The 12,440-nt window shown below is 44.1% G+C and overlaps 1 non-coding gene across 1 annotated transcript; it reads left to right on the top strand.

The window, feature by feature from the left end:
- Positions 1-346: 346 nt before the first annotated feature.
- TRNAK-UUU (transfer RNA lysine (anticodon UUU)) lies at positions 347-419 on the top strand. Its single transcript has one exon. It is a non-coding gene; the product is annotated as a tRNA-Lys (tRNA).
- Positions 420-12,440: the final 12,021 nt, after the last annotated feature.

Below are 12,440 nucleotides of genomic sequence, written 5' to 3'. Positions count from 1 at the left end.
CTGCTCCTCCCTTTCTCCGGCTTTAAGGCGAACCGTATGGCGGCCGGAAAGAAAAGAAAGACGACCTCCTCACCTTCTCGTAGATGGTGTCAGTGAGAGCAACTTTAGTATCCCCCGTTGACCTTCTTTTGTAGATAGAATCTTCAATGAGTGGAAACAACTTACTAATAAAGGTGCGCTTGTTGAGTAAGGCCGTTTTCTTGCAGGAGTGCTAACGCGCGCCCTTATTCTTCGCTTGCTCCGCAGTACGAGCCTCATACAGAGCTGCGCCCCTTTAATATGATGAGAAGAGGGGCCGCCCTCTTTTCTGCACCAATCTTTATTTACTACTATCTATCTTTTTTGGGGGTGTATAGCTCAGTTGGTAGAGCATTGGGCTTTTAACCTAATGGTCGCAGGTTCAAGTCCTGCTATACCCAAACAAACCTACCTTACACTATACCTATTCATTAATAAGGATGCGTAGTAACGTTCAAAGATCACTCTTTGGCCTTTAGACTCGCTTCAGCGACTTCGCCCTTTAAGTGAGAAGGGGGTGAGGTAAGGAGTAGTATAAGAGTGGCTCGGTCATCCATAGGCCTCTCCTTATTGGATTCATTCTATTCTATAGGGCGGGGCTGCAGACCAACAATCCAGCAAAAGGGCTTAAAAGCTCCTTTATCAAACCTTCCCCTTTTCAAAAAAAGAAGGTCAGCATCAAAGCCCAGCAAACCCAACCTATACAAAGAGCTCTTTTCAGCCCCTACTCCTAACAAGTGAAAGTAGCTGGCACCCACCATACCTTGCTTCGTGCCCTCGGTTTACTTCACTGGGGCTCTCTTCCCTTGGAACCAGGTATGACAGTTTACTTCTTTTTCTTCACTGACAGCATCCCAATGAAGATGTTCTTTTGTAACTGCCAGGGAGCTGGATCTAATGAATTGATCATAAAATGGAGAGATTTGGTTAACGGGAATGATCGTGGTACTCATTGAAACCCGAACTCAGAGTCGACGAGCATGAAGCAGAACCATCTGAGCACACCGAGCGGCGCATCAAGCAAATAAAGAAGGAGGGAAAGCATCGAATGGGATGTGGGAAGCGAGCTTACCGGTCTTTGCTATGGATCTTTCCCCTCGCTATAGCTACCATGTTCAGTGCCCAAACATAGATATGCCTACCTACATCTTATCTTACTACACCCACTCACCGCTCTTGGAGGTATATGAGACAGACTACGCGCTAACAGCTTTAGCAACAAGGCTATAGGCTAAACAACTAAAAAAGCAAGCATTGAAAGACGCTCACCTAGTGCATTCACCCTAAGGGAAAGTTCCTGAGTCAGTCAACTCAATTACAATCAATCAAAGAAGAGCACTATAAGCTTTCTACGCGCACCCTACGTACATAACTCCGCGATAGGACAGCAAAGGAGACACTAAATACACGCACTACAGAAGAAGCTATGTGATCAACGCGAGAAGCCTAATTGCATTTAGGAAGGAACGCATGCGCATTGGCTAGAGCAGTCACTTCCGGAGTTAGCTCTGCAGATGAAGCAAGCAAAGGCAGAAGGTTGAAAATCCACTCTTGCACAGAGCCTCTTACTCGCCAAGTGGATAGGCAGCAAGCACAACTGGATCTCCTCATCTACGATGCCTCCTTCTTCCATATGTCCGGAAGCCTTATCTTCGTCTCAGAACTCAAGCCCCTTCCCTTTACTCCATAGGGCATTCGACTATTCCCATTCACTCTATCTACTTTGGCTAATAATCTTAAATATCTGGTCATTGGCCCAAGGTCAGCTCTTGTCTATGAAAGTAAGTTCCTTCTCGGTTTCGCATGCCAATTGGCAACTGCTCTATTTCGTATCATCCCACCCAGAGGGAAAGATATGAGGTAATTTATTCATTAATAAAATTTCATTGCCTTAGTTACCAGGAAAGATCTGATGTGAACAAAAGAAGATCATGGTTGAATGCTCACAAGACATGTGACATTGGTTTAAGTTGAATCGACTGTGAACGAATGGGTTAAGCGAAAAAGGGCGTTGATCCAGGATTCGATTCGAGGCTTGACCAATCCGGAAGTTGCTGAAAGAGAAGCGGAAAGGGACATCTTGAACTCAGGGGGAAGGGACGCTAACAAGTACTAAAAAAAGACTTTCCACAAGCTCGATCTTCTATTCAAGGATTCTTCTGCCTCACAAGTACCGGGCGATCCCGACCGCACCGATGCGGCTTAACCATCGTTTATCCACAGATCTTACTTTGAAACAACTTGGAGGGGAAGGCATCCCTTAGAAGCTGCATGAGCACTTTTACCAAAGAATGTAGGGAATAGCTAAATAAAAGGAGCATTACTTCGAACCAACCAGAAAGAAATCCAATTTGGAGTACTAACCAAAGGAGCATAAGCGGAAACGTAGAAAGACCAAAAACCCAGCCTCTTGCTGAACGAGATTATCATTCTCTTTTCCAAGCCCGGTTATTGAACCTATGCTCTACTCAATCCCAAGTACCCGTATACGCTACCTTCCTTGATCGACCCAGAATGTACTATCTCTAGCCGTGAATTCACTACACGAACATTTAACATATGAAAGATAAACGAGATCCATTGCACAAGTATGCTATTTCAATCAGTCCATGCTATCCGCTACACAGGGTTATTCAATTCCGTTTGATTCAAGACAAGCAGGAACGCTTCAAATAGACTACAGTGGACATATTCTATTATTCAGAGAGCCGCATAGACCCTCGATTTAGTTTAGAAACAAGAAGATTACAGCCTAGTAGTAGGTGGAGGCACTAAGTAGCCAAAGGGTATGACGAAAGGCTACAGCTATGCATAGGAAGTCTCAGTTAATGGGATGCCGGGTTCCCTTTGAGTGTAGAAAAGCTGCTGCTCGATTTGAATTGAGGCTTCGCTTCCAATCGCCATAGTGAAACTTCTGATTAGCCCTACTCTACTAGATTAGCCATAGCTAATTCGATAAAGGAGGGGTGAAAGACTAAAATTTCGATATATGTAGAAAGGGCACGACCTTTTTAGAAACAAAGACTACGAGACTTTTATCCATCCACTGTTACAAGAATGGTATGTGCCTCCATTAGGAAGAGAGGGAGAATGTGACTCAGTTTCGGTTGAAGTTGGCTTGCTGGATCTTGGAGTTGAACGTGAATAATTGTGAGAAATTACCCCCTTGTGTATACTTCTGTTCCTAAGGGAAGGGGCTTACTCATATATATAATATAAAAAAGAAAGTTTGCACTTAATCTATTAAGGCCAATCTTCTGATCCTCAACTATTCTCAACCCTCGGAGTCTAAAAAAAAAGATGTGTATCTTGCTATTGGTATCAATCGGTCCTCTCTTTCCTTTTGGTGGCGCATGCTTAGATTACCCTTATTCTTCATCTTCTCTACCCTTCGGTTGCTTAGGGCGCCCTGAGGGATTCGCCTCTAGGAGAATAGTTATTGATCACATAGCTTGGGTACTAGAAGTTGCTGATCGTATCATTCGGGCAGAGCCTGGGTCCCTTTGTATTATGTATAGCGCAGCTCCCTCTTTCTTTTGCTAGTTTTGTTCCGATCGATGAAGGAAACTCGGTAGCGCGCGGATTCGTTTTCCTATTTCACTGGGATCGGTCCTAAGGCGCGTGCTTCAATTCAATATTGTCTTGATTGGCAGTCGCTCTTCTGTATTTTGAATCTTCAGAGATACCCTTAGAGTTCTGTCCTGAATTGGAGGGTTGTTGAGTCAAGTCAAGAAGAATAAAAAGAAAGTCCCACAAAGGAATCTTGGACAATGGGCACAAGTCTTTATTAAAGAATTAGTATCTCCATTATAATTAGCATTTCTATCAGCTCTGCTCTTTTGTCTCCTGAATATCATCTCGAGACCCAAACAACGAGATCCGGATTGGAACCAACGCATATTCAAAGCTTATGGCCCTTCAATACAACCCCCCTCTGTATAAAACCGTAAGTGAGCGGTGCGAGTCTACAAAGAAGACTTTCCATCTTCCTTCTTTGGCGCTGCTGGAGATGCCCCACAAGGCCTTCTTTCTCAAGATTTCATTTTTCGCCGCGGTGAACAAAAGGAAGCAACGCCGCTACAAGCAATAGAAAGCCACGTTTATTAATCCATTTCAGTAGGTGGCGGTGTACACTAGGTATCAACAAAGGACGCTTTCTCTCACCCAGCCCTTTGGAGGTGTTCACTCTTCGCCTTCGGCTTTCTATTGAATGATCCATCTGGTGTGCTATTTATACTCCGTCAGTGAGGGCTTCTCCCTTTTCAATCTACATGGCATACGTACACGAATGAATATTCAAACTCATCGACTCGGCTCAAAGCATATGATCAAAGCTCTAGTGGCGCACATAGCAATATCAGAATAGAATTCTCGTCGGCCTGACCGGCAGTAATAGCGAACTAACACTGTTCTAATAGAAAGGGGGAGTCCCTCTTTGCGGTAGATAACGCAACCGAACACAAAATGATTCGGTCTCGCAAAGCATCTGGGCGAGCCCCTCCCTACTAAGCATACGTTTATTACCAGATCCGATAACAGCGATTCTCCGTCTCTGACCAGGAGGTATCACATCTACAGACATTAGCCCCAAATGCTAGCTCGCATTATGAATTAATAGTAAGTCGCTACATCATGCTTTTGAGGAAGCTATTCGGGCTTACCCGCCTCCTATTTATCAATTCTTTCCGTTTGATGGGCGTGCTCTTGTTTCTAGGTTTGGATGTTCTTTAAGGGTCTACTAGATTACGTCAATACATGAATCTCATCTTTCCAATCTCTTTCTTCTTTACCCGCTCATTCCTCTGACTTTATGCCTTCTATTCGGCTCCTACCCTACCAAGTCCGACCGGGGGTTAACTTTTCGTTATCAACTGCTTTCTTACTTTAAAATGTTGTATCATGGGCTTGAGGTATCACCGCCTACGAGTATAGATTTCCCGTTCGGTACACATACCCGAAGGATAGAACCTCTCGCCTCTTCTGTGGAAGCATCCTTAGGGAGGTCAAGTCCATATAATAGGACTAGCCACAAGTACTGAGACAATATCTAAAATATTTGCAATTCTTCACTTTTTTTATTTTAACCCAGTTCCGGGAATCAGGCAAGTAAGATCTTTAACACAAGCTTGGCACCTAGGAATAGGCGTTTTATGGATGATTCAAGCCCTGCACACTCAAAGGCGAGAACGAAGTAGCGATTGCTCGTCCAAATGGGTTACCACCAAATCAAGAAAAATAAAAATTATATGTATTGAATTTATACCTCAATCAGCCCTTTAACACCTTCGAAAGAAAAAAGAAGGAAAGCACCCATCTCAAGTGCCTTGCTTCCTCTCCTTATCAGTCGAGCTATTTCATTCCTTCTTTTTTCCAAAGCAGGGTTAGCGTGAAAGGGTGAGTTGACTCGGGAAAGAGTTATGAGTTAGCTTCGGGATATGGCCTTTGCCTCGGATTATCCCATAAATTGGAACTGTTGATGCATGGGAGGGAATAAGAAGAAGAGGAACGTAGTAACTCGACTGTAAGGAGAGGAACGAAGAGAGAAGAAAGATCCTGATTTTATCAATGAATAACTTGCGTCAGATAAAAAGAAAGCAAAGAAACCTGCATTAACCCAGGATTTTTCAAAGCAATACCGGTAGCTAAGGGCTTTGAAGTTGTTGCTTAACACATCCTATTCGAACAATCAAGATAAAGGGGCTTTTAAGTAAGGATTCCCGGGGGTTTCTCAGAGAAATTCCGATAGACTATTAAGGAGAAAATAACTGTAAGGAAGATTGCCGGATTGATTTATAATTTAGTAAGGAAAGCCAGGGGATTTCTATCAAGGGCAGCTATGTCAGGGATGCTCGTCCGAAGAAAGTGAAGATATCCAGGGAGATTCATAGGGGCGTATCAGGAATTGGCCTCTTATTAGGACTCTACCACTCCTATGGAAAGGTATTCCAAGGAAGCATCAATCAATATGCGGGAACCCGAATTCAAAAGAAGAAAGCCTTCATGCATCCAGGGGAGCTACACCCATCTCACTAACAGGATAAACCGGATAGACAAGTCCTTATTTTAGAGATTCAGTCCCAGGTTTTCTGAGAGCAGCGGAGCAAGAAGAAGATACGGCTACTTCCCAAGCATCCTAGTAATCTAGTCTGCAAAAAAGCAGCTAAAAGCGACGTCCCAGTCTTGAGACCTGATCAATCCCATGAATTCTCAATCCTTATGCTTATCAGTCTTCGTTACTCGGATTACAGTCGAGCTATTTTGTGTGTGATTGTCTATTTTAAGATCATATTGGAAACCTGGGATATGCCCATAGGGAAACCTATATTATTAACATGTTTGGCAGGAACGTACCTATCGTCATATCTGAGGGGACCCTATCTCCGGTCTCAGCAAGCTATGGGATATAACAAGGAATGCACCTTCCTCTTTGGAGGCAGGGTCAGTCATTCTGCTTTGGTTCTGCTGTTAACCACAACTAACATGACTTAACCAAGTCAGATGGCCTCTATTCTTTTTCTTTTTTTAACTCCTTTCCTAATGTTTTGTTTGGGAAATCTCACTCACTACACACAATCTATATGATATGTGTGATGCCGACACCTAAGATAGAGAGAGTTACGACGACTATAATCAGAAGAAGAGGTTATGAAGTAACTCGACTGATAAGGAGAGGAAAGACCTCGGGCATTGAATCTCTGGCCTTAGCCTGCCTACCAGTCTTGATCTCTTGCAAGAACAAAGGGAAGCACTAAGAAACTATTTCAGCATGCAATTGGCAGAAATTATTCACTCGGATGCTCTCACAGCGATGCTGAAAAGGTCATCTCTACTCTGGCTCAACACTTCCCTTACTTACGCGAAAGAATCATCCTCAGAAAACAAGCATCCCGGATGGTTGAGCTCAAGCGAAGCACCCTGAGAGCAAGAAGTTCGATCAATTCTGCCAAAGCCTCTCAGTCTACTGCTTCTGAAAAGACTTCTTACTACTCTAGTTAGGAAGTATAGTTTCAATATGGGCTTCTATCTTATTTGTTCTCCTCTGCTTACAAACTGGGTAAGAAGAAGTAGAAATCTGCAGTTAAGATGAATGCAAGAATCGGATCTGAGCTCCCCCGGCTCTACGACCCCGCAAGGCACTACTGTAGAGCTCTTTGGGCGAGACTTTCTCGATCACAGCTTCTCACTGACAGACTAGCAATTCAAGAACAGCTTCTTTCTCTTACGCAATTTAGACTCTCCACAACAATCTGTATTTCGAAACAAGGAAAAGGATTCTCGACATGCTATGCAAGGCGGCAGGTGCTACTTCCTGTTAGACGAAGCTTAATGTGTTTTCTATTGGACTTGGTTGAGTTGAAGAAGAAAAGAGAGTGAGTTTGATTCCTTTCTCACTGAGGAAACTTGGCAAAGGTTTCCAAGCCGTAGTCCAAGAGGCAAAGGTTGTTTGCCTTGCTTTCAAACTGACTTGCCTTATCCTATTGGGTGAAAGTACTATTACTGCTATACCCGTCTACCCGGTCTTACTGTGAGCCCTCCCACTCTTGGAAGAAGTCACACCTTAGACACGGTAGGTCAGATTAGAACTGAAAGGCCCTTAGACCATTACACAATGGAGCACTTGCTTACACCACTAGTTAGAGAACTGGGGAAGGGGGAAGAAAGGAGCAACTTAGATCTCCACCGTCCTCCTTATGTGATGCTTACTAATCCAGCGGATCCCTCACCAGATGCTTAGTCAGAGCCATTCTCCTTGTGCTTTGATAGACTACTATAATAGACTCTTTAGGAGAAACATTCTCCGCTTCGGCTTGCCTCTGGAAGCTCTATTGTTAGACAGACCTTAGCGGACTACTTATTTGAAGCTTGACTTGTTCTCAGGATCTAAACTGACTGGAAAGAAGAAGCATTAACGGATGAAAGTAAGGATGGAAAAAAAGAGGCTGTTAGCTCTTGCTTTGCCTCGGATGCGGCACCCTCTATTCCTAAACTAGAGAGCGTCAGGGATGCTTTGGAATAAGCTAAGCTCTTCCAGTGAGAGTGGCCTATCCACTGCGCCGATCCCTTTTTTATTCTTATCAGCGGGATAGGGAACTAGTCCTCTGCGATTGCACGACCTTTCCTCACCAGCAGAAAATAAAAACAATCCAACGCCTAGAGTTTCTTTTTAGGCAGCCTAATTCTTTCTCCCTAAACATATATAGAAAGAGGAGTAACGACGGGACAGGTCACGACTACGTGTTTGACTCCGGCCAGAGAGTTCTTTTGTCCAACTACTACTCCAACTCTATAGAAAAGACAGTCAGGCCTCTCCCTTGAGCCCCGGGAGGACAGGTTATATTCAGAATAAGAAAAAGATTCCAGCAAGAAAACGGATGGCAATCAACGGCTTTATAAAGCTCAAGGAGTTGCTTGTTGGCTGGGAAGCGAAGAAAGAACGTAAGCACGCCAGTGGGTGTCTTTCGCATGTTGCCATTCCAGAGGTGAAAGTACACTTTCTTTATTCTTTATTAAATTTCTGGCATAAGAGGGCTTTTATCTTTGCTCTTTTAGCGGAATAAGAGCAGTTTGGTAAGATTATAATATAGGTCAGAAAGAATCAAATGTCCCTAGTATCAGGAAAGAGGGTGCACATTCATAGGCCAATCTGTTTTCTTGCCCGTTCCCAGGAAAGGTATGAAAGACGCCTATTCTTCAGGCAAGGAGCGCTTCCTATATAGAATATGTCCGAACTTCTTTCCCCGTACCGGACCGCAGCAGCTAAAGGACGTGCCACTGGACGAGGATTTCTTTCATTTTTGTTAATATTCTATGAGCGCGTTCTCCTCTTTTGAAAGAAAGATGTAAAGTGTGGTCTTCTCGTCACTCTTCGGGATGCTAAAGAAATAGTCGGTATTGATTCGATTCTTCCATGGGATATGGGTTTACATGGCGGGGACTCCCAACTTATTGAATAGGTGACGATGGTCGAGGAATAGGCCTTGGCAACAGCAAGCCTTTCTCCTTTCTTTTCGTTTGTTTATTCCACATGACTACTCGAGGGTTCCAAAAAGGGTAGTGTGAGGCTAGCAAATGTCGTCTTACGATCATGATACTCGGAGCCTTAAGTGAGCTCCCGCTAGGCTAGGTTAGGTGTAGCAACCTGACGACACGAAAGGTTTCGAATCTTCAATGCTACTCCTAAACAGTAAAGAGGAAGGCTTGGACCAGCTCCTTAATTTGTAGGCGAGAAGCTCTTTGTTCGAGTTGACTGTGTGATTGTGGTTTTATTTATGGCAACCGGAAACCTTTTCCTGAATTGAGAATGAGTAGAAGCTTGACAGGGGTTTATGGGATGGATGCGGGAAAGAACTCCCCTTTTGCAAAGCAAGGTTTCACCCTCTGATTACACTTTTTTTTTTTTAGGGATGGGATCTTCTGCCTAGATTAGATCTCTCACGGGATTCATCTGGCATTTCTGGATGGACTGGCATTGAGCATGTCATTCCGGACTTCGCTATTCTCACAGTCAGATCGGACATTGAAATCTGAAGTAAACTATCAAGACAGGACTGTCTTATCTATTTTATTTGCTGACAGTTTCTCCTATTAGCTGTCAGTTGCAATATTGACTTTTTTGTCTTATCTTCTTTCTGAACATCTTACCTTCCTTGTCTTAGCGGTGCAGATCTTCTTTATGCTTTAAGTGGATCTTCCATGTGCCAATCAAAGAGAACGAAGTGCACTACACTTAGCTCTCTAGGTTAACGTCCAATCCTGTCCACCTAGCATCCCACCTTCCCCAAGTTTTAGTATTGGGCACCAGGTCTTTCGATGAGCTTACTAGAGGGAGAGAGATCGATTAGCCGTGAAGGGGCCCCTTGCCCACATCCCCTTCCCCCCATTTCCGGGGGCCTCGTCCTCTTCAGGTAGGAGAGACTACACCTTTCAAAAGGAGAAACTTAGAAAACAAAGAGAATCAAAAAGGCCATCATTAATGCGAACAAGGCAATAGCCTCGGTTAGAGCAAAGCCCAGGATTGCATATCCGAATAACTGTTTTGCCAATGATGGATTTCTTGCCACGGAATGAATTAATGAACTGAATACGTTTCCAATACCTACAGCAGCTCCCGCTGAAGCAATTGTAGCAGCTCCGGCACCCATTGATTTTGCACCTTCTAACATCTCGAATTGAGAAAGTCTCGTCACGCTCTTTCATTCACGATTTTATGTTCTCGTCGCTTCTTCCCCTCGTTCCTTTTCTCTTGGACATCTCACTTTAGGAAGCAAAGGCAAGCAGACTAGGCGGCAGAGGTTGTCTTCGCGGAAGGGGAAGAGTAGGAGGCTTTGAGTCGGGCATCAAAACTCGGCGTAGATAGAAAGTCCGCTACCCATTCAAGCAGCTTGTAAGGCTACAGTACTGCTTCATATAAGATGTACCAAGGACAAGTCAGATAGTGCACATTACTAGTGGGATAACTTTAGACTTATGTCTCACTCTTCTGGATAGCACAGGAAAGAGAAAGAAGACTAAGCAGACGATTCGGTGGGGCCTCACTTCAGGGGGAACATAGGCAAGGAAAATCCTGTCTCACTAGATCTATTGCTGGGGGCTAAAGCACAGGTTTACCCGCTAGTGGGTTTTTCTCTTTCATCGGTTCTGGAACGGGTCTGACTGGAACATCGCTGTCACGAACAGCGTAAACTGAGTATGGGTAGTCTAACTACTCATGCTAGTAGTTTATCTACTAGATGCTCTATAACTCACTAGAAAATAAGATTCTAAACTGGATTGACTCGGCCGATGAACCAACCTCACCAGGGACGCAAAAGGTAGACCCAGTGGACTGACTACTATAGCTGGTACTCCAAAAAGGGAAGGTAACATGCCGGGACGGCGAAAACGAGAAGAAGGATCAAAACATCGAAAGCCTTTCTGAGCCAGAGAATTGGACGTGTGATCCATAATAGAAGAGCCTTTTAGCGTAGCGGCGAAACGTGCCTGCTCTACGATCAAAGAATTTTTTGAATTGATAAGTATTCATGAGTGCATATACGTGGGCCTCCGGTCCTCGGACCTCAGTGTCCCTTTTGTCTTCCTCGTAGGGCGGCTCCTCGCCGTAGCCTGCTATCTCCTCCAACTCGTCATAGAATGAGGCCATGTTCACACCGCTTCGCCCCTTTATTGATTGACTGGATTGGCTGGCTTAAGAATGGAAGGCTCTTCAAGGCAATGAAATTTTTGGTTCCAGTTGTGCGGTTGAAAATACATACGAAAAGGAAGAAAGAATAAGGCAAAGATCAGAGAATAGCTAACTCGTGTTGACGAAAGAATGCTTCGGTGGCTGTAGCTAATACAAGGAAAGCGAGTAGGAATTACGACACCAAGAGCTCGTTCACCTTCAGACCAAGAACTCAAAGAGCGAGAGCGAGCCACGTAATCCACATACTAATCAATCTTACTGATACTGAATGATAGCAAAACAAATAGATCAATAGAAAGACGAATAGATAGAAAAATGATTCAAACACTAGAGCATAATCCAAAAAAAGAAAAAAGAAATGCCTTGAGCATTGAAGCCGGAAGGAAAGCCATTAAGCAAGCCCCTAACTCCATACTCTATTTCCTGCCTTTGCCCTCTCAAGCAAGATAAATTGAACCAAATGCAATCAATCGTCAGACCGCCGGAAGTCACTCTTTCTCTTTTCCAGGCATACAATCAACACTTCTTTCATTCAAAGGTAGGTGTATAAGCCCTTATATTGATCGATTCGCCTAAACGAGTTTCACAAATTCGTTAAGGACACAACCCTAACTAATATGAAAGGCTATGGATATAGTCTACATCGGCTAGTCATAGGAAGAATAAAAAGACCAGCGTTAGGCCTCTTCAGCTAATAGATGTGTCAAAGACCGTTGCCAGGTTCAAGCTACTGAGGGTTCACTTGAACCTGGCAATTAGACCCAAGTGAGAAATGGAGAAAAGAAAGCAATAAGATAAAAGAGGGGAAAGACCTGAACACCCTCGGCGTTCTGCGCACAAAGGGGGAGCACACTTATAGCGACAGAAGTGAGAGAGCGGGATTGAGAGGACCCCGTGGGGCTCGAGGAAAGAGCTGAGACTCTGCAAAATAAAAAAAATGGAAATGAGATCAAAGGTAACGATATACCTCTCATGTCAAGGGTAATGAATGGCAGAAGAGTAGTCCAGAGAAACCCAGCGCTTCCATTCGGAAGGTTTGGCTTGAGAAGAACATACTGTAACTCCCACTTTTTCAGCCCCTGGCATCTCCAAGCTTTGGGACGAAGCTGGACTAAGACTCTTTTCGTTGGGTTGCCTTTCCGGTAAGAGAGTAAGCGTATGAAGAAGAGTTCATAGGCGGATCGAACTCCAAGCAAAGTTTAAAGCGGTAAGGCATTCAATTAATTAGGCTGTGGTCAAT

The sequence above is a fragment of the Vigna unguiculata genome, unplaced genomic scaffold (genome assembly GCF_037176805.1).
Source record: "Vigna unguiculata cultivar grain cowpea cultivar isolate G323 ecotype 2 unplaced genomic scaffold, ASM3717680v1 ptg000208l, whole genome shotgun sequence".
NCBI lineage: Eukaryota > Viridiplantae > Streptophyta > Magnoliopsida > Fabales > Fabaceae > Vigna > Vigna unguiculata.
The sequence above is the reverse complement of the archived record's forward strand: the minus strand, read 5'-3'. Positions and strand labels throughout refer to the sequence as shown.